Source organism: Corythoichthys intestinalis, chromosome 14 (assembly GCF_030265065.1).
Source record: "Corythoichthys intestinalis isolate RoL2023-P3 chromosome 14, ASM3026506v1, whole genome shotgun sequence".
NCBI classification, from domain to species: Eukaryota; Metazoa; Chordata; class Actinopteri; order Syngnathiformes; family Syngnathidae; genus Corythoichthys; species Corythoichthys intestinalis.
The window spans coordinates 20,286,286-20,306,961 of record NC_080408.1 but is presented as its reverse complement, the minus strand read 5'-3'; positions in this window follow the sequence as shown (position 1 = coordinate 20,306,961).

Here is a 20,676-nt window from a genome sequence, read left to right as displayed (position 1 = left end):
TTGATAACCTAACATCTCATATGTGTCATGAACATTCATTCATTCATTCATTTTCCATGCCGCTTTTCCTCACGAGGGTCGCGGAGGTGCTGGAGCCTATCCCAGCTAACTCGGGGCAGTAGGCAGGGGACACCCTGAACTGGTTGCCAGCCAATTGCAGGGCACAAGGAGACATACAACCATTCACGCGCACACTCATACCTACGGACAATTTAGAGTGCTCAATCAGCCTACCATGCATGTTTTTGGGATGTCTGACCAATTTTGAGAAGCATTCAACTTACTGCTTCGGCGTAATGGTCTCAAACGTGCATGCAGGTTTTTGACAAAAATGCAAGATTCAATCCATAATACCCGATTTCCTGTTGGGTTTGGAATATGGGTGCAAGAGACTTTTTGGAGCAGTTTTGCACAACGTATCCACTCCCCAAATTTCATCACTCTACGTCGAAAAAAACTAATAGGACAGGCCTTTTTTAAAAATTGAAGGGGGCGCCACTGAGCCATTTTATTACATCTTTTGGCAATGTTGCTAAATTCATGAAATCTACATGAAGCCACATGTATGTGCACATTTTGGTGAGTTTTCGAGCATGTTCAGACCTTGAAATTTGCCATTTTGAGAGAAAATGCCGAGGGTCTTTTCACTTTCCTGTTTGGATACTGCAACATCAACGAAAACTCAATATTTTTCATCAGATACCTAAAGACATGTCTTAAGGCTCCCCTGATGCAGGTTTGAGATCAATTGATGTTTTTCACCAGGAGGAGGAGCCTTTTTCGTAAAAAAGGGTGTTTCCTCTTCCCACAAGGGGGCGCCAGGCCTAATGGAAAATATTTCAATGCAGTCGTGTTCAGGTTAAGACACCTTACATGCATGCCAAATATGAAAAAGATTGGACCTTGTATCAGGAAGTTATTAATCATTTACTGAAATTGGCGCGTTGCCAAAAAAACACCCGACTTTGGTACCCCGCCCAGGTCAGGCCCGTGGACGAAAACTCACCATTTTCACAACTTAGTATCTCATATGTCTCATGAACACTTACACCAATTTTGAGGAAGATCCAACGTACTGGCTCGGCGCAACGGTCTGAAACGTGCATGCTGGTTTTCGCCCAAAATGCTATGTTTTTCAACATTCAATCCAGAATATCCCATTTCCTGTTGGGTTTGGAATATGGGTGCTTTAGACTTTTTGAAGCGGTTCTGGACAACGTATCCACTCCCCAAATTTCATCGCCCTACGTTGAAATACATCAAAGCAAAGGGCATTTTGAAAATTGCAAGGGGGCGCCACTGAGCCATTTTTTCATTTTTTTTGTAAACGTTGCCAAATTGTCGAAATTTTCGCGAAGCCGGATGTATGTGCAAATTTTGGTGAGTTTTTGAGCATGTTCAGGCCTTCAAATTGGCCATTTTCATTTGCCATGAAAAAAAAATAATAATAACTAGGCCTGCAAGCAGGACTGAACGGGCCCTCGCGATCTAGCGCAACTCGGACGTCACGCAACTCGGACTGTGTGCAGGTCAGGGCGGTGGCAGATCCTCCTCTCTAATCATCTCATTAGAACCTAACATGCTCGAAAGTCGCCTATTTACATTCCCACACCCAAGAGATAAAAACCCCTATTGGAGAGAGTACTACAAAAAAGGAGCCACTACTGAGCTGTGCAGCCAAGCCCTTATTCAAAACTAAAATTAATCTTCTAACTGGGCCAATTCGACCAAGTGTGCCAACTATTGTGGCTCTATAAGCTGCCTGAGTCTCTGAAAAAAAATATTTCCTTTAAATGGCGAACAAAGGGTCGTCACGGCAACAGACAGAGACACGTGGACATGGGCCGTAAATAAGTATTTTAATAGGTCTTGAAACTACAATGACCAACCTGAAAAGAACTGGACATGTATTGGAAAAACGAGTGACTTTCTATTGCCACTAGTTGGCGCTGTAGGGTTGATGCAAATGACCCCTACAAGGCCCTTCAGGGTATGACTCTCAACAAGCACGGGAAGTTTGGCGCAGATATGTTGTATATCTGCCGAGTTATGACTGTTCAAAGTTTTTGGAGAGAAAAATTGTTGACAGTCATTTTCACTTTCCTGTTTGGACCCCTCCGCTTCAACGAAACTTCAATATTTTTCATCAGGCACCTGAACACAGGTCTTAAGGCTTCCCTTTTGCAGGTTTGAGGTAGATTGATTTTTTCCCTTTAGAGGAGGAGTGTGTCCCGTAAAAAAGGGCATTTCCTGTTCCCACTAGGAGGCGCCAGGCACAAATGGTAAATTTTCAATCCAGTCCTGCTCAGGCTAGTATACCTCACACACATGCCAGATTTAAAATAGATTGAACGTTGTATGAGGGAGTTATCAGTCATTTTCCGAATTCGGTGTTTTGGCGAAAAAATGGCCGACTTTGGCACCCCGCCCAGGTCAGGCCCGTGAATGAAAACACACCATTTTTATAACTTAAGATTTCATATGCCTCATGAACAGGCTCGCCAATTTTGAGAATGATCAAACTAATTCCCTAGGTGCCAAGGTGTAAAATGTGCACACTGTAAATCGATAAAAATTTCACATTCAATCCAAAATACCCGATTTCCTGTAGGATTTGGAATGTGTGTGCAAGAGACTTTTTGGAGCAGTTTTGCACAAAGTTTTGACTCTCCAAATTTCATCACTCTATGTTAGAAAAACCTAAATGGAGAGGCCTTTTTGAAAATTTCAAGGGGGCGCCACTGAGCCATTTTGTTAAATTTTTTCGTAACGTTGCAAGATTATCGAACGTTATCCAAAGCCGCATGTATGTGCAAATTTTGGTGAGTTTTTATGCATATTCAAGCCTCCAAATGTAAACTCTTACTGTGAACCCATGAAAATTTCACATTCGATCCAAAATACCCAATTTCCTGTTGGATTTGGAATATGGGTGCAAGAGACTTTTTGGAGCAGTTTTGCATAAGGTATCTACTCCCCAAATTTCCTTGCTCTATGTTGAAAAAACCCAATAGGAAAGGCCTTTTTTAAAACTTCTTTCTTTCGCCACTAGTTGGCACTGTAGAGTTGATGCAAATGACCCCTACAAGAACCTTCAGGGTATGACTCTCAACAAACACGGAAAGTTTGGCGCAGATATGTTGCATATCTGCCGAGTTATGACTGTTCAAAATTTTTGGCGAGACAAATTGTTGACGGTCATTTTCACTTCCAGTTTGGACCTCTCCGCTTCAACGAAACCTCAATATTTTTTATCAGGGACCTGAACACATGTCTTGAGGCTCCCCTGAAACAGGTTTGAGGTCAATAGTTTTTTTTCCCTTGGAGGAGGAGCCTGTCTCGTAAAGAAGGCCATTTCCTGTTCCCACTAGGGGGCGCCAGGCCTAATGGGTAATATTTCAATGCAGTCGTGTTCAGGCTGGGATATCTCATATACATGCTAGAAATGAAAAAGATTGAACGTTGTATCACGGAGTTTTTAATCATTTTCTGAATTTGGTATTTTGCCCAAAAATGGCCGACTTTGGGACCACGCCCAGGCCCGACCCTTGAGTGAAAACACACCATTTTGAAAACTTAAGATCTCATATGTCTCCTGAATACTCTGACCAATTTTGAAGACGATCCAACTATTTTCTTCAGCGACAAGGTCTCAAATGTAAATCGATAAAATTTCACATTTGATCCAAAATTTCCGACTTCCTGTTGGATTTGGAATATGGGTGCAAGAGACTTTTTGGAGCAGGTTTGCACAATGTATCGACTCGCCAAATTTCATCGTTCTACGTTGAAAAAACCTAATAGGAAAGGCCTTTTTGAAAATTTCAAGGGGGCGCCACTGAGCGATTTTGTTAAATTTTTTTGTAGATTATCAAAATTTACGCAAAGTTGCATGTATGTGCAAATTTTGGTGAGTTTTCGTGCATGTTCAGGCCTCCAAATGTAAACCCCAACTGTGAACCGATAAAAATTTCACATTTGATCCAAAATATCCGATTTCCTGTTGGATTTGGAATATGGGTGCAAGAGGCTTTTTTGAACAGTTAGGCATAAGGTATCTACTCCCCAAATTTCATTGCTCTACGTTGAAAACCTGAGAGGAGAGGCCTTTTTGAAAATTTTAAGGGTAAAGGGGGCGCCACTGAGCCATTTTTTGACATTTTTTCAAAACGACACAAGATTATCGAAATTTACGCGAAGCGGCACGTATGTGCAAATTTTGGTGACTTTTCGTGCATGTTCAGGCCTCCAAATTGGCCATTTTCATTTGCCCTGAAAAAAGAATAATAATAATAATAATAATAATAATAATAATAATAATAATAATAATCCTTTGCAAAACAATAGGGCCTTCGCACGTCTAGTGCTCGGGCCCTAATAATCCTTCGAAGAACAATAGGGCCTCGCACGCTGAGAGTGCTCGGGCCCTAATAATCCTTCGAAGAACAATAGGGCCTCGCACGCTGAGAGTGCTCGGGCCCTAACTAGCCCTGCAAGCAGGACTGAACGGGCCCTCGCGTATGGCGCAACTCGGACGTCAAACAAAGTCGGAGGGCAGGCAGGTCGGGGCGGTGGCAGTTGACAACAGAAAGATATCCAGGCAGATATATTGCATGTCTGAATGTTCAGAATTAGTGGGGAGAGAAAATGGCGACGGTCATTATGACTTTCCTATCGGACTCCTCTGCTTTAACAAAACAAAATTGTTTATTAGGCACCTGAACACGGTCATTATGACTTTCCTATTGGACCCCTCTGCTTTAACGAAACAAAATTGTTGATCAGGCACCTGAACACATGTCTTAAGGCTCCGCTGATTCAGGTTTGAGGTCAATTGATTTTTGTCCCTGAGAAGCAGGAGCCTTTCTATTTAATTAAAAGGGTGTTTCCTGTTCCCACTAGGGGGCGCCAGGCGTAATGGGTAATATTTCAATAAAGTCATGTGCAGGCTGAAATACTTCACATTCATGCCAAATATGAAAAAGAGCGCACCTTCAATCAGGAAGTTATTACCGTATTTTTGGGACTACAAGTCGCACCTGAGTATAAGTCGCACAAGCCATAAAATGCCCAACAAAGAGAAAAAAAACATATATAGGTCGCACCGGAGTATAAGTCGCATTTTTGGGGGAAATTTACTTGATAAAATCCAACACATAGAACAGATATGTCATCTTGAAAGGCAATTTAATATAAAAATACAATAGAGAACAACATGCTGAATAAATGTACAGTGTACAGTGCATAAACAACAAAATGCGAATGTACTGTCCTCACCAGGACGCTACCGCTCGGTCCTGGCTATATACAGCGAACTCCAAAAAGACAATGCTGGACGTCCGCATAATTTGTTGAATCGATTTGGTCCTCGATAGCAAACAGGTTGACATTAACGTAAATAAATGATAATTAGGTACTATTACAGCAATAACGTAACAGATTAGCATGCGTTCGCTAGCATTAGCACACCATTCAAACAACCACACAACTGGCTGTAAGTGTCCGCTCGCGGGTGGAAAACACACAACAACAACAGAAAAGATGATACACGCAGGCGTTGCCTCTGTAGAGATATTTTGAAAGCATAAACAATGAACTTAGGTTCGCAGCCGTCTTTCCCTCTCGCTAACTCGCCCACTCACTCACTCACTCACTCACTCACTCACTCACTCACTCACTCACTCACTCACTCACTCACTCACTCACTCACTCACTCACTCACTCACTCACTCACTCACTCACTCACTCACTCAGAGCTACGTAGCTGTCTGTCTTCTTCTGGTGTGCAAGCGCTCTTCTTCACGTAAACAACTGCGAGTGCGCTCCCAGGTGGGCGTGAAAGCTCCACAAACTAAATGCATCCATTTCAATATAAAAAAGTCAATTATACAATTGAACATACATTGCCAAAGGCAGAACGCGAACGTGGCCATAGCTATTAAGAGTTATTCAGATAACTATAGCATGCTAACAAGTTTACAAAACCATTAGTCCAAAACACCAAAATAACATGGGAAATTTTATCATAATGTGTTAATAATTTCACACATAAGTCGCTGCTGAGTATAAGTCGCACCCCAAACCAAAATATGAAAACAACCGCGACTTATAGTCCGAAAAATACAGTAGTCATTTACTGAATTGTATTGTCAAAAATAAGACACATTTGCTCCCCTGCCCAGGAAAGGGTCGTGAATGAAATGTCACCATTTTGATAACCTAACATCTCATATGTGTCATGAACAATCTGACTAATTTTGAGGAGCATTCAACTTACTGCTTCGGCTTAATGGTCTCAAACGTGCACGCAGGTTTTTGACAAAAAATGCCATGTTCTGCAAGATTCAATCCATAATACCTGATTTCCTGTTGGGTATGGAATATGGGTGCAAGAGACTTTTTGGAGCAGTTTTGCACAACGTATCCACTCCCCAAATTTCATCACTCTACGTCGAAAAAAACTAATAGGACAGGCCTTTTTTAAAAATTGAAGGGGGCGCCACTGAGCCATTTTATTACATCTTTTGGCAATGTTGCTAAATTCATGAAATTTACATGAAGCCGCATGTATGTGCACATTTTGGTGAGTTTTCGAGCATGTTCAGACCTTGAAATTGGCCATTTTGAGACAAAATGCCGAGGGTCTTTTCACTTTCCTGTTTGGGTACTGCTACATCAACGAAAACTCAATATTTTTTGTCAGATACCTAAAGACATGTCTTAATGCTCCCCTGATGCAGGTTTGAGGTCAATTGATGTTTTTCACCAGGAGGAGGAGCCTTTCTCATTAAAAAGGGTGTTTCCTCTTCCCACAAGGGGGCGCCAGGCCTAATGGAAAATATTTCAATGCAGTCGTGTTCAGGTTAAGACACCTTACACGCATGCCAAATATGAAAAAGATTGGACCTTGTATCAGGAAGTTATTAATCATTAATGAAATTGGCGCGTTGCCAAAAAAACACCCGACTTTGGTACCCCGCCCAGCTCAGGCCCGTGGACGAAAACTCACCATTTTCACAACTTAGTATCTCATATGTCTCATCAACACTTTCACCAATTTTGAGGAAGATCCAACGTACTGGCTCGGCGCAATGGTCTGAAACGTGCATGCTGGTTTTCGCCCAAAATGCTATGTTTTTCAACATTCAATCCAAAATATCCCATTTCCTGTTGGGTTTGGAATATGGGTGCTGCAGACTTTTTGAAGCGTCTCTGGACAATGTATCCACTCCCCAAATTTCATCGCTCTACGTTGAAAAACATCAAAGCAAAGAGCATTTTTAAAATTGAAAGGGGGCGCCACTGAGCCATTTGTTGCTTTTTTTTTAAAAACGTTGCTAAATTTTCGAAATTTTTGCGAAGCCGGATGTATGTGCAAATTTTGGTGAGTTTTTGAGCATGTTCAGGCCTTCAAATTGCCCATTTTCATTTGCCATGAAAAAATAATAATAACTAGCCCTGCAAGCAGGACTGAACGGGCCCTCGCGTATGGCGCAACTCGGACGTCAAATAAAGTCGGAGGGCAGGCAGGTCGGGGCGGTGGCAGTCGACAACAGAAAGATATCCAGGCAGATATATTGCATGTCTGAATGTTCAGAATTAGTGGGGAGAGAAAATGGCGACGGTCATTATGACTTTCCTATCGGACTCCTCTGCTTTAACAAAACAAAATTGTTTATTAGGCACCTGAACACGGTCATTATGACTTTCCTATTGGACCCCTCTGCTTTAACGAAACAAAATTGTTGATCAGGCACCTGAACACATGTCTTAAGGCTCCGCTGATTCAGGTTTGAGGTCAATTGATTTTTGTCCCTGAGAAGCAGGAGCCTTTCTATTTAATTAAAAGGGTGTTTCCTGTTCCCACTAGGGGGCGCCAGGCGTAATGGGTAATATTTCAATAAAGTCATGTGCAGGCTGAAATACTTCACATTCATGCCAAATATGAAAAAGATCGCACCTTCAATCAGGAAGTTATTACCGTATTTTTGGGACTACAAGTCGCACCTGAGTATAAGTCGCACAAGCCATAAAATGCCCAACAAAGAGAAAAAAAACATATATAGGTCGCACCGGAGTATAAGTCGCATTTTTGGGGGAAATTTACTTGATAAAATCCAACACATAGAACAGATATGTCATTTTGAAAGGCAATTTAATATAAAAATACAATAGAGAACAACATGCTGAATAAATGTACAGTGTACAGTGCATAAACAACGAAATGCGAATATACTGTCCTCACCAGGACGCTACCGCTCTATATTGCATGTCTGAATGTTCAGAATTAGTGGGGAGAGAAAATGGCGACGGTCATTATGACTTTCCTATGGGACCCCTCTGCTTTAACCAAACAAAATTGTTTATTAGGCACCTGAACACGGTCATTATGACTTTCCTTTTGGACCCCTCTGCTTTAACGAAACAAAATTGTTGATCAGGCACCTGAACACATGTCTTAAGGCTCCCCTGATTCAGGTTTGAGGTCAATTGATTTTTGTCCCTGAGAAGCAGGAGCCTTTCTCTTTAATTAAAAGTGTGTTTCCTTTTCCCACTAGGGGGCGCCAGGCGTAATGAGTAATATTTCAATAAAGTCATGTGCAGGCTGAAATACTTCACATTCATACCAAATATGAAAAAGATTGCACCTTCAATCAGGAAGTTATTACCGTATTTTTCGGACTACAAGTGGCACCTGAGTATAAGTCGCACAAGCCAGAAAATGCCCAACAAAGAGAAAAAAAAACTTTTATAAGTCTTACCGGAGTATAAGTCGCAATTTTGGGGGAAATTTACTTGATAAAATCTAACACATAGAACAGATATGTCATCTTGAAAGGCAGTTTAATATAAAAATACAATAGAGAACAACATGCTGAATAAATGTACAGTGTACAGTGCATAAACAACGAAATGCGAATATACTGTCCTCACCAGGACGCTACCGCTCGGTCCTGGCTATATACAGCGAACTCCAAAAAGACAATGCTGGACGTCCGCATAATTTGTTGAATCGATTTGGTCCTCGATAGCAAACAGGTTCACATCAACGTAAATAAATGATAATTAGGTACTTTTGCAGCAATAACGTAACAGATTAGCATGCGTTCGCTAGCATTAGCACACCATTCAAACAACCACACAACTGGCTGTAAGTGTCCGCTCGCGGGTGGAAAACACACAACAACAACAGAAAAGATGATACACGCAGGCGTTGCCTCTGTAGAGATATTTTAAAAGCATAAACAATGAACGTAGGTTCGCAGCCGTCTTTCCCTCTCGCTAACTCACTCACTCACTCACTCACTCACTCACTCACTCACTCACTCACTCACTCACTCACTCACTCACTCACTCACTCACTCACTCACTCACTCACTCACTCACTCACTCACTCACTCACTCACTCACTCACTCACTCACTCAGAGCTACGTAGCTGTCTGTCTTCTTCTGGTGTGCGAGTGCGCTCCCAGGTGGGCATGAAAGCGCCACAAACTAAATGCATCCATTTCAATATAAAAAAGTCAATTATACAATTGAACATACATTGCCAAAGGCAGAATGCGAACGTGGCCATAGCTATTAAGAGTTATTCAGATAACTATAGCATGCTAACAAGTTTACAAAACCATTAGTCCAAAACACCAAAATAACATGGGAAATTTTATCATAATGTGTTAATAATTTCACACATAAGTCGCTGCTGAGTATAAGTCGCACCCCAAAGCAAAATATGAAAAAAACCGCGACTTATAGTCATTTACTGAATTGTATTGTCAAAAATAAGACACATTTGCTCCCCTGGCCAGGAAAGGGCCGTGAATGAAATGTCACCATTTTGATAACCTAACATCTCATATGTGTCATGAATCGTCTGACCAATTTTGAGGAGCATTCAACTTACTGCCTCGGCGTAATGGTGTCAAACGTGCATGCTGGTTTTAGACAAAAATGCCATGTTGTGCAAGATTCAATCCCTAATACCCGATTTCCTGTTGGGTTTGGAATATGGGTGCAAGAGACTTTTTGGAGCAGTTTTGCACAACGTATCCACTCCCCAAATTTCATCACTCTACGTCGAAAAAAACTAATAGGACAGGCCTTTTTTAAAAATTGAAGGGGGCGCCACTGAGCCATTTTATTACATCTTTTGGCAATGTTGCTAAATTCATGAAATTTACATGAAGCCGCATGTATGTGCAAATTTAGGTGAGTTTTCGAGCATGTTCAGACCTCGAAATTGGCCATTTTGTGACAAAATGCCGAGGGTCTTTTCACTTTCCTGTTTGGGTACTGCTACATCAACGAAAACTCAATATTTTTCATCAGATACCTAAAGACATGTCTTAAGGCTCCCCTGATGCAGGGTTGAGGTCAATTGATGTTTTTCACCAGGAGGAGGAGCCTTTCTCGTAAAAAAGGGTGTTTCCTCTTCCCACAAGGGGGCGCCAGGCCTAATGGAAAATATTTCAATGCAGTCGTGTTCAGGTTAAGACACCTTACACGCATGCCAAATATGAAAAAGATTGGACCTTGTATCAGGAAGTTATTAATCATTTACTGAAATTGGCGCGTTGCCAAAAAAACACCCGACTTTGGTACCCCGCCCAGGTTAGGCCCGTGGACGAAAACTCACCATTTTCACAACTTAATATCTCATATGTCTCATGAAGACGTACACCAATTTTGAGGAAGATCCAACGTACTGGCTCGGCGCAATGGTCTGAAACGTGCATGCTGGTTTTCGCACAAAATGCTATGTTTTTCAACATTCAATCCAAAATATCAGATTTCCTGTTGGGTTTGGAATATGGGTGCTGCAGACTTTTTGAAGCGTCTCTGGACAACGTATCCACTCCCCAAATTTCATCGCTCTACGTTGAAAAACATCAAAGCAAAGGGCATTTTTAAAATTTCAAGGGGGCGCCACTGAGCCATTTTTTGATTTTTTTTAAAAACGTTGCTAAATTTTCGAAATTTTCGCGAAGCCGGATGTATGTGCAAATTTTGGTGAGTTTTTGAGCATGTTCAGGCCTTCAAATTGGCCATTTTCATTTGCCATGAAAAAATAATAATAATAATAATAATAATAATAATAATAATCCTTCGAAGAACAATAGGGCCTCGCACGCTGAGAGTGCTCGGGCCCTAATAATAATAATAATAACTAGCCCTGCAAGCAGGACTGACGGGCCCTCGCGTATGGCGCAACTCGGACGTCAAACAAAGTCGGAGGGCAGGCAGGTCGGGGCGGTGGCAGTCGACAACAGACAGATATCCAGGCAGATATATTGCATGTCTGAATGTTCAGAATTAGTGGGGAGAGAAAATGGCGACGGTCATGATGACTTTCTTATCGGACCCCTCTGCTTTAACAAAACAAAAGTGTTTATTAGGCACCTGAACACGGTCATTATGACTTTCCTATTGGACCCCTCTGCTTTAAGGAAACAAAAGTCTTACCGGAGTATAAGTCGCATTTGTGGGTGAAATTTACTTGATAAAATCCAACACATAGAACAGATATGTCATCTTGAAAGGCAATTTAATATAAAAATACAATAGAGAACAACATGCTGAATAAATGTACAGTGTACAGTGCATAAACAACGAAATGCGAATATACTGTCCTCACCAGGACGCTACCGCTCGGTCCTGGCTATAGACAGCGAACTCCAAAAAGACAATTCTGGATGTCCGCATAATTTGTTGAATCAATTTGGTCCTCGATAGCAAACAGGTTCACATCACCGTAAATAAATGATAATTACGTACTATTACAGCAATAATGTAACAGATTAGCATGCGTTCGCTAGCATTAGCACACCATTCAAACAACCACACAACTGGCTGTAAGTGTCCGCTCGCGGGTGGAAAACACACAACAACAGAAAAGATGATACACGCAGGCGTTGCCTCTGTAGAGATATTTTAAAGGCATAAACAATGAACGTAGGTTCGCAGCCGTCTTTCTCTCTCGCTAACTAGTCCACTCACTCACTCACTCACTCACTCACTCACTCACTCACTCACTCACTCACTCACTCACTCACTCACTCACTCACTCACTCACTCACTCACTCACTCACTCACTCACTCACTCACTCACTCAGAGCTACGTGGCTGTCTGTCTTCTTCTGGTGTGCGAGCGCTTATTCACGTAAACAAGTGCGAGTGCGCTCCCAGGTGGGCGTGAAAGCGCCACAAACTAAATGCATCCATTTCAATATAAAAAAGTCAATTATACAATTGAACATACATTGCCAAAGGCAGAACGCGAACGTGGCCATAGCTATTAACAGTTATTCAGATAACTATAGCATGCTAACAAGTTTACAAAACCATCAGTCCAAAACACCAAAATAACACGGGAAATTATATCATAATGTGTTAATAATTTCACTCACCAGGGGGCACCAGGCCTAATGGTTTTGTAAACCTGTTAGCATGCTATAGTAATCTGAATAACTGTTAATAGCTATGGCCACGTTCGCGTTCTGCCTTTGGCAATGTATGTTCAATTGTATAATTGACTTTTTTATATTGAAATGGATGCATTTAGTTTGTGGCACTTTCACGCCCAACTGGGAGCGCACTCGTTATTATTATTTTTTCATGGCAAATAAAAATGGCCATAGCTATTAAGAGTTATTCAGATAACTATAGCATGCTAACAAGTTTACAAAACCATTAGTCCAAAACACCTAAATAACATGGGAAATGTTATCATAATGTGTTAATAATTTCACACATAAGTCACTGCTGAGTATAAGTCGCACCCCAAACCAAAATATGAAGAAAAAAAAACACGACTTATAGTCGGAAAAATACAGTAGTCTTTTACTGAATTGTATTGTCAAAAATAAGACACATTTGCTCCCCTGCCCAGGAAAGGGCCGTGAATGAAATGTCACCATTTTGATAACCTAACATCTCATATGTGTCATGAACATTCATTCATTCATTCATTTTCCATGCCGCTTTTCCTCACGAGGGTCGCGGAGGTGCTGGAGCCTATCCCAGCTAACTCGGGGCAGTAGGCAGGGGACACCCTGAACTGGTTGCCAGCCAATTGCAGGGCACAAGGAGACATACAACCATTCACGCGCACACTCATACCTACGGACAATTTAGAGTGCTCAATCAGCCTACCATGCATGTTTTTGGGATGTCTGACCAATTTTGAGAAGCATTCAACTTACTGCTTCGGCGTAATGGTCTCAAACGTGCATGCAGGTTTTTGACAAAAATGCAAGATTCAATCCATAATACCCGATTTCCTGTTGGGTTTGGAATATGGGTGCAAGAGACTTTTTGGAGCAGTTTTGCACAACGTATCCACTCCCCAAATTTCATCACTCTACGTCGAAAAAAACTAATAGGACAGGCCTTTTTTAAAAATTGAAGGGGGCGCCACTGAGCCATTTTATTACATCTTTTGGTAATGTTGCTAAATTCATGAAATCTACATGAAGCCACATGTATGTGCACATTTTGGTGAGTTTTCGAGCATGTTCAGACCTCGAAATTGGCCATTTTGTGACAAAATGCCGAGGGTCTTTTCACTTTCCTGTTTGGATACTGCAACATCAACGAAAACTCAATATTTTTCATCAGATACCTAAAGACATGTCTTAAGGCTCCCCTGATGCAGGTTTGAGATCAATTGATGTTTTTCACCAGGAGGAGGAGCCTTTTTCGTAAAAAAGGGTGTTTCCTCTTCCCACAAGGGGGCGCCAGGCCTAATGGAAAATATTTCAATGCAGTCGTGTTCAGGTTAAGACACCTTACATGCATGCCAAATATGAAAAAGATTGGACCTTGTATCAGGAAGTTATTAATCATTTACTGAAATTTGCGCGTTGCCAAAAAAACACCCGACTTTGGTACCCCGCCCAGGTCAGGCCCGTAGACGAAAACTCACCATTTTCACAACTTAGTATCTCATATGTCTCATGAACACTTACACCAATTTTGAGGAAGATCCAACGTACTGGCTCGGCGCAACGGTCTGAAACGTGCATGCTGGTTTTCGCCCAAAATGCTATGTTTTTCAACATTCAATCCAGAATATCCCATTTCCTGTTGGGTTTGGAATATGGGTGCTTTAGACTTTTTGAAGCGGTTCTGGACAACGTATCCACTCCCCAAATTTCATCGCCCTACGTTGAAATACATCAAAGCAAAGGGCATTTTGAAAATTGCAAGGGGGCGCCACTGAGCCATTTTTTAATTTTTTTTGTAAACGTTGCCAAATTGTCGAAATTTTCGCGAAGCCGGATGTATGTGCAAATTTTGGTGAGTTTTTGAGCATGTTCAGGCCTTCAAATTGGCCATTTTCATTTGCCATGAAAAAAAAATAATAATAACTAGGCCTGCAAGCAGGACTGAACGGGCCCTCGCAATCTAGCGCAACTCGGACGTCACGCAACTCGGACTGTGTGCAGGTCAGGGTGGTGGCAGATCCTCCTCTCTAATCATCTCATTAGAACCTAACATGCTCGAAAGTCGCCTCTTACATTACCACACCCAAGAGATAAAAACCCCTATTGGAGAGATTACTACAAAAAAGGAGCCACTACTGAGCTGTGCAGCCAAGCCCTTATTCAAAACCAAAATTAATCTTCTAACTGGGCCAATTTGACCAAGTGTGCCAAATATTGTGGCTCTATAAGCTGCCTGACTCTCTGGAAAAAAATATTTCCTTTAAATGGCGAACAAAGGGTCGTCACGGCAACAGACAGACACGTGGACATGGGCCGTAAATAAGTATTTTAATAGGTCTTGAAACTACAATGACCAAACTGAAAAGAACTGGATATGTATTGGAAAAACGAGTGACTTTCTATTGCCACTAGTTGGCGCTGTAGGGTTGATGCAAATGACCCCTACAAGGCACTTCAGGGTATGACTCTCAACAAGCACGGGAAGTTTGTCGCAGATATGTTGTATATCTGCCGAGTTATGACTGTTCAAAGTTTTTAGCGAGACAAATTGTTGACGGTCATTTTCACTTTCCTGTTTGGACCCCTCCGCTTCAACGAAACCTCAATATTTTTCATCAGGCACCTGAACACAGGTCTTAAGGCTTCCCTTATACAGGTTTGAGGTAGATTGTTTTTTTCCCTTTAGAGGAGGTGTGTGTCCCGTAAAAAAAGGGCTTTTCCTGTTCCCACTAGGAGGCGCCAGGCACAAATGGTAAATTCTCAATCCAGTCCTGCTCAGGCAGGTATACCTCACACACATGCCAGATTTAAAATAGATTGAACGTTGTATGAGGGAGTTATCAGTCATTTTCTGAATTTGGTGTTTTGGCGAAAAAATGGCCGACTTTGGCACCCCGCCCAGCTCAGGCCCGTGAATGAAAACACACCATTTTGATAACTTAAGATTTCATATGCCTCATGAACAGTCTCGCCAATTTTGAGAATGATCAAACTAATTCCCTAGGTGCCAAGGTGTAAAATGTGCACACTGTAAATCGATAAAAATTTCACATTCAATCCAAAATACCCGATTTCCTGTTGGGTTTGGAATACGCATGCAAGAGACTTTTTGGAGCAGTTTTGTACAAGGTATCGACTCTCCGAATTTCATCCCTCTACGTTGAAAAAACCTAAATGGAGAGGCCTTTTTGAAAATTTCAAGGGGGCGCCACTGAGCCATTTTGTTACATGTTTTCGTAACGTTGCAAGATTATCGAACGTTATGCAAAGCCGCATGTATGTCCAAATTTTTGTGAGTTTTCGTGCATGTTCAAGCCTCCAAATGTGAACTCCTACTGTGAACCGATAAAAATTTCACATTCGATCCAAAATACCCGATTTCCTGTTGGATTTGGAATACGGGTGCAAGAGACTTTTTGGAGCAGTTTTGCACAAGGTATCGACTCCCCAAATTTCATCACTCTCTGTTAAAAAAACCTAATAGGAAACGCCTTTTTGAAAAATTCAAGGGGGCGCCACTGAGGCATTTTGCTACATTTTTTCGTAACATTGCAAGATTATCGAACGTTATCTAAAGCCGCATGTATGTGCAAATTTGTACAAGTTTTTGTGCATATTCAAGCCTCCAAATGTAAACTCCTACTGTGAACCCATGAAAATTTCACATTCGATCCAAAATACCCGATTTCCTGTTGGATTTGGAATATGGGTGCAAGAGACTTTTTGGAGCAGTTTTGCATAAGGTATCTACTCCCCAAATTTCCTTGCTCTATGTTGAAAAAACCCAATAGGAAAGGCCTTTTTTAAAACTTCTTTCTGTCGCCACTAGTTGGCACTGTAGAGTTGATGCAAATGACCCCTACAAGAACCTTCAGGGTATGACTCTCAACAAACACGGGAAGTTTGGCGCAGATATGTTGTATATCTGCCGAGTTATGACTGTTCAAAGTTTTTTGCGTGACAAATTGTTGACGTTCATTTTCACTTTCCTGTTTGGACCCCTCCGCCTCAACGAAACCTCAATATTTTTCATCAGGCACCTGAACACAGGTCTTAAGGCTCCCCTGATGCAGGTTTGAGGTCAACAGATTTTTTTCCCTTGGAGGAGGAACCTGTCTCGTAAAAAAAGGCATTTCCTGTTCTCACTAGGGGGCGCTAGACCTAATGGGTAATATTTCAATGCACTCGTGTTAAGGGTGGGATACCACACATACATGCCAAATATGAAAAAGATTGAACGTTGTGTCAAGGAACTATAAGTCATTTACTGAATTTGTCATTTTGCCGAAAAAATGGTCGACTTTGGCACCACGCCCAGGTCAGACCCGTGAATGAAAACGCACCATTTTCAAAACTTAAGATTTCATATGTCTCCTGAACAGTCTCACCAATTTTGAAGATGATCCAACTAACTCCCTCGGCGAAAAGGTCTCAAATGTGCACCCTGTAAATCGATAAAAATTTAATATTTGATCCAAAATAACCGATTTCCTGTTGGGTTTGGAATATGCGTGTAAATGCTTTTTTGGAGCGGTTTTGGACAAGGTATAGACCCCCCAAATTTCATTGCTCTACGCTGACAGACCCTAATGTTATAGGCCAATTTTAAAATTTCAAGGGGGCGCCACTGAGCCATTTTGTTATATTTTTTTGCAACGTTGCAAAATTATCGAAATTTACAATTTTCCGGACGTATGTGCAAATTTTGGTGACTTTTCGTGCATGTTCAGGCCTCCAAATTGGCCGTTTTCATTTGCCCTGAAAAAAAAAAATAAATAAATAAATAAAAAAAAAAATAATCCTTTGCAAAACAATAGGGCCTTCGCACGCTTAGTGCTCGGGCCCTAATTAAGGCTCCGCTGATTCAGGTTTGAGGTCAATTGATTTTTGTCCCTGAGAAGCAGGAGCCTTTCTATTTAATTAAAAGGGTGTTTCCTGTTCCCACTAGGGGGCGCCAGGCGTAATGGGTAATATTTCAATAAAGTCATGTGCAGGCTGAAATACTTCACATTCATGCCAAATATGAAAAAGATCGCACCTTCAATCAGGAAGTTATTACCGTATTTTTGGGACTACAAGTCGAGCCTGAGTATAAGTCGCACAAGCCATAAAATGCCCAACAAAGAGAAAAAAAACATATAGGTCGCACCGGAGTATAAGTCGCATTTTTGGGGGACATTTACTTGATAAAATCCAACACATAGAACAGATATGTCATCTTGAAAGGCAATTTAATATAAAAATACAATAGAGAACAACATGCTGAATAAATGTACAGTGTACAGTGCATAAACAACGAAATGCGAATATACTGTCCTCACCAGGACGCTACCGCTCGGTCCTGGCTATATACAGCGAACTCCAAAAAGACAATGCTGGATGTCCGCATAATTTGTTGAACCAATTTGGTCCTCGATAGCAAACAGGTTCACATCAACGTAAATAAATGATAATTAGGTACTATTGCAGCAATAACGTAACAGATTAGCATGCGTTCGCTAGCATTAGCACACCATTCAAACAACCACACAACTGGCTGTAAGTGTCCGCTCGCGGGTGGAAAACACACAACAACAGAAAAGATGATACACGCAGGCGTTGCCTCTGTAGAGATATTTTAAAAGCATAAACAATGAACGTAGGTTCGCAGCCGTCTTTCCCTCTCGCTAACTCGCCCACTCACTCACTCACTCACTCACTCACTCACTCACTCACTCACTCACTCACTCACTCACTCACTCACTCACTCACTCACTCACTCACTCACTCACTCACTCAGAGCTACGTAGCTGTCTGTCTTCTTCTGGTGTGCGAGCGCTCTTCTTCACGTAAAAAAGTGCGAGTGCGCTCCCAGGTGGGCGTGAAAGCGCCACAAACTAAATGCATCCATTTCAATATAAAAAAGTCAATTATACAATTGAACATACATTGCCAAAGGCAGAACGCGAACATGGCCATAGCTATTAAGAGTTAATCAGATAACTATAGCATGCTAACAAGTTTACAAAACCATTAGTCCAAAACATCAAAATAACATGGGAAATTTTATCATAATGTGTTAATAATTTCACACATAAGTCGCTGCTGAGTATAAGTCGCACCCCAAAGCAAAATATGAAAAAAAACCGCGACTTATAGTCATTTACTGAATTGGATTGTCAAAAATAAGACACATTTGCTCCCCTGGCCAGGAAAGGGCCGTGAATGAAATGTCACCATTTTGATAACCTAACATCTCATATGTGTCAGGAATAGTCTGACCAATTTTGAGGAGCATTCAACGTACTGCCTCGGCGTAATGGTGTCAAACGTGCATGCTGGTTTTAGACAAAAATGCCATGTTGTGCAAGATTCAATCCCTAATACCCGATTTCCTGTTGGGTTTGGAATATAGGTGCAAGAGACTTTTTGGAGCAGTTTTGCACAACGTATCCACTCCCCAAATTTCATCACTCTACGTCGAAAAAAACTAATAGGACAGGCCTTTTTTTAAAATTGAAGGGGGCGCCACTGAGCCATTTTATTACATCTTTTGGCAATGTTGCTAAATTCATGAAATTTACATGAAGCCGCATGTATGTGCAAATTTAGGTGAGTTTTCGAGCATGTTCAGACCTGGAAATTGGCCATTTTGTGACAAAATGCCGAGGGTCTTTTCACTTTCCTGTTTGGGTACTGCTACATCAACGAAAACTCAATATTTTTCATCAGATACCTAAAGACATGTCTTAAGGCTCCCCTGATGCAGGTTTGAGGTCAATTGATGTTTTTCACCAGGAGGAGGAGCCTTTCTCGTAAAAAAGGGTGTTTCCTCTTCCCACAAGGGGGCGCCAGGCCTAATGGAAAATATTTCAATGCAGTCGTGTTCAGGTTAAGACACCTTACACGCATGCCAAATATGAAAAAGATTGGACCTTGTATCAGGAAGTTATTAATCATTTACTGAAATTGGCGCGTTGCCAAAAAAACACCCGACTTTGGTACCCCGCCCAGGTTAGGCCCGTGGACGAAAACTCACCATTTTCACAACTTAATATCTCATATGTCTCATGAAGACGTACACCAATTTTGAGGAAGATCCAACGTACTGGCTCGGCGCAATGGTCTGAAACGTGCATGCTGGTTTTCGCCCAAAATGCTATGTTTTTCAACATTCAATCCAAAATATCCGATTTCCTGTTGGGTTTGGAATATGGGTGCTGCAGACTTTTTGAAGCGTCTCTGGACAACGTATCCACTCCCCAAATTTCATCGCTCTACGTTGAAAAACATCAAAGCAAAGGGCATTTTTAAAATTTCAAGGGGGCGCCACTGAGCCATTATTTGATTTTTTTTAAAAACGTTGCTAAATTTTGGAAATTTTCGCGAAGCCGGATGTATGTGCAAATTTTGGTGAGTTTTTGAGCATGTTCAGGCCTTCAAATTGGCCATTTTCATTTGCCATGAAAAAATAATAATAATAATAATAATAATCCTTCGAAGAACAATAGGGCCTCGCACGCTGAGAGTGCTCGGGCCCTAATAATCCTTCGAAGAACAATAGGGCCTCGCACGCTGAGAGTGCTCGGGCCCTAATAACTAGCCCTGCAAGCAGGACTGAACGGGCCCTCGCGTATGGCGCAACTCGGACGTCAAACAAAGTCGAAGGGCAGGCAGGTCGGGGCAGTGGCAGTCGACAACAGACAGATATCCAGGCAGATATATTGCATGTCTGAATGTTCAGAATTAGTGGGGAGAGAAAATGGCGACGGTCATTATGACTTTCCTATGGGACCCCTCTGCTTTAACAAAACAAAATTGTTTATTAGGCACCTGAACACGGTCATTATGACTTTCCTTTTGGACCCCTCTGCTTTAACGAAACAAAATTGTTGATCAGGCACCTGAACACATGTCTTAAGGCTCCCCTGATTCAGGTTTGAGGTCAATTGATTTTTGTCCCTGAGAAGCAGGAGCCTTTCTCTTTAACTAAAAGTGTGTTTCCTGTTCCCACTAGGGGGCGCCAGGCGTAATGAATAATATTTCAATAAAGTCATGTGCAGGCTGAAATACTTCACATTCATGCCAAATATGAAAAAGATTGCACCTTCAATCAGGAAGTTATTACCGTATTTTTCGGACTACAAGTCGCACCTGAGTATAAGTCGCACAAGCCAGAAAATGCCCAACAAAGAGAAAAAAAACATATATAAGTCTTACCGGAGTATAAGTCGCAATTTTGGGGGAAAT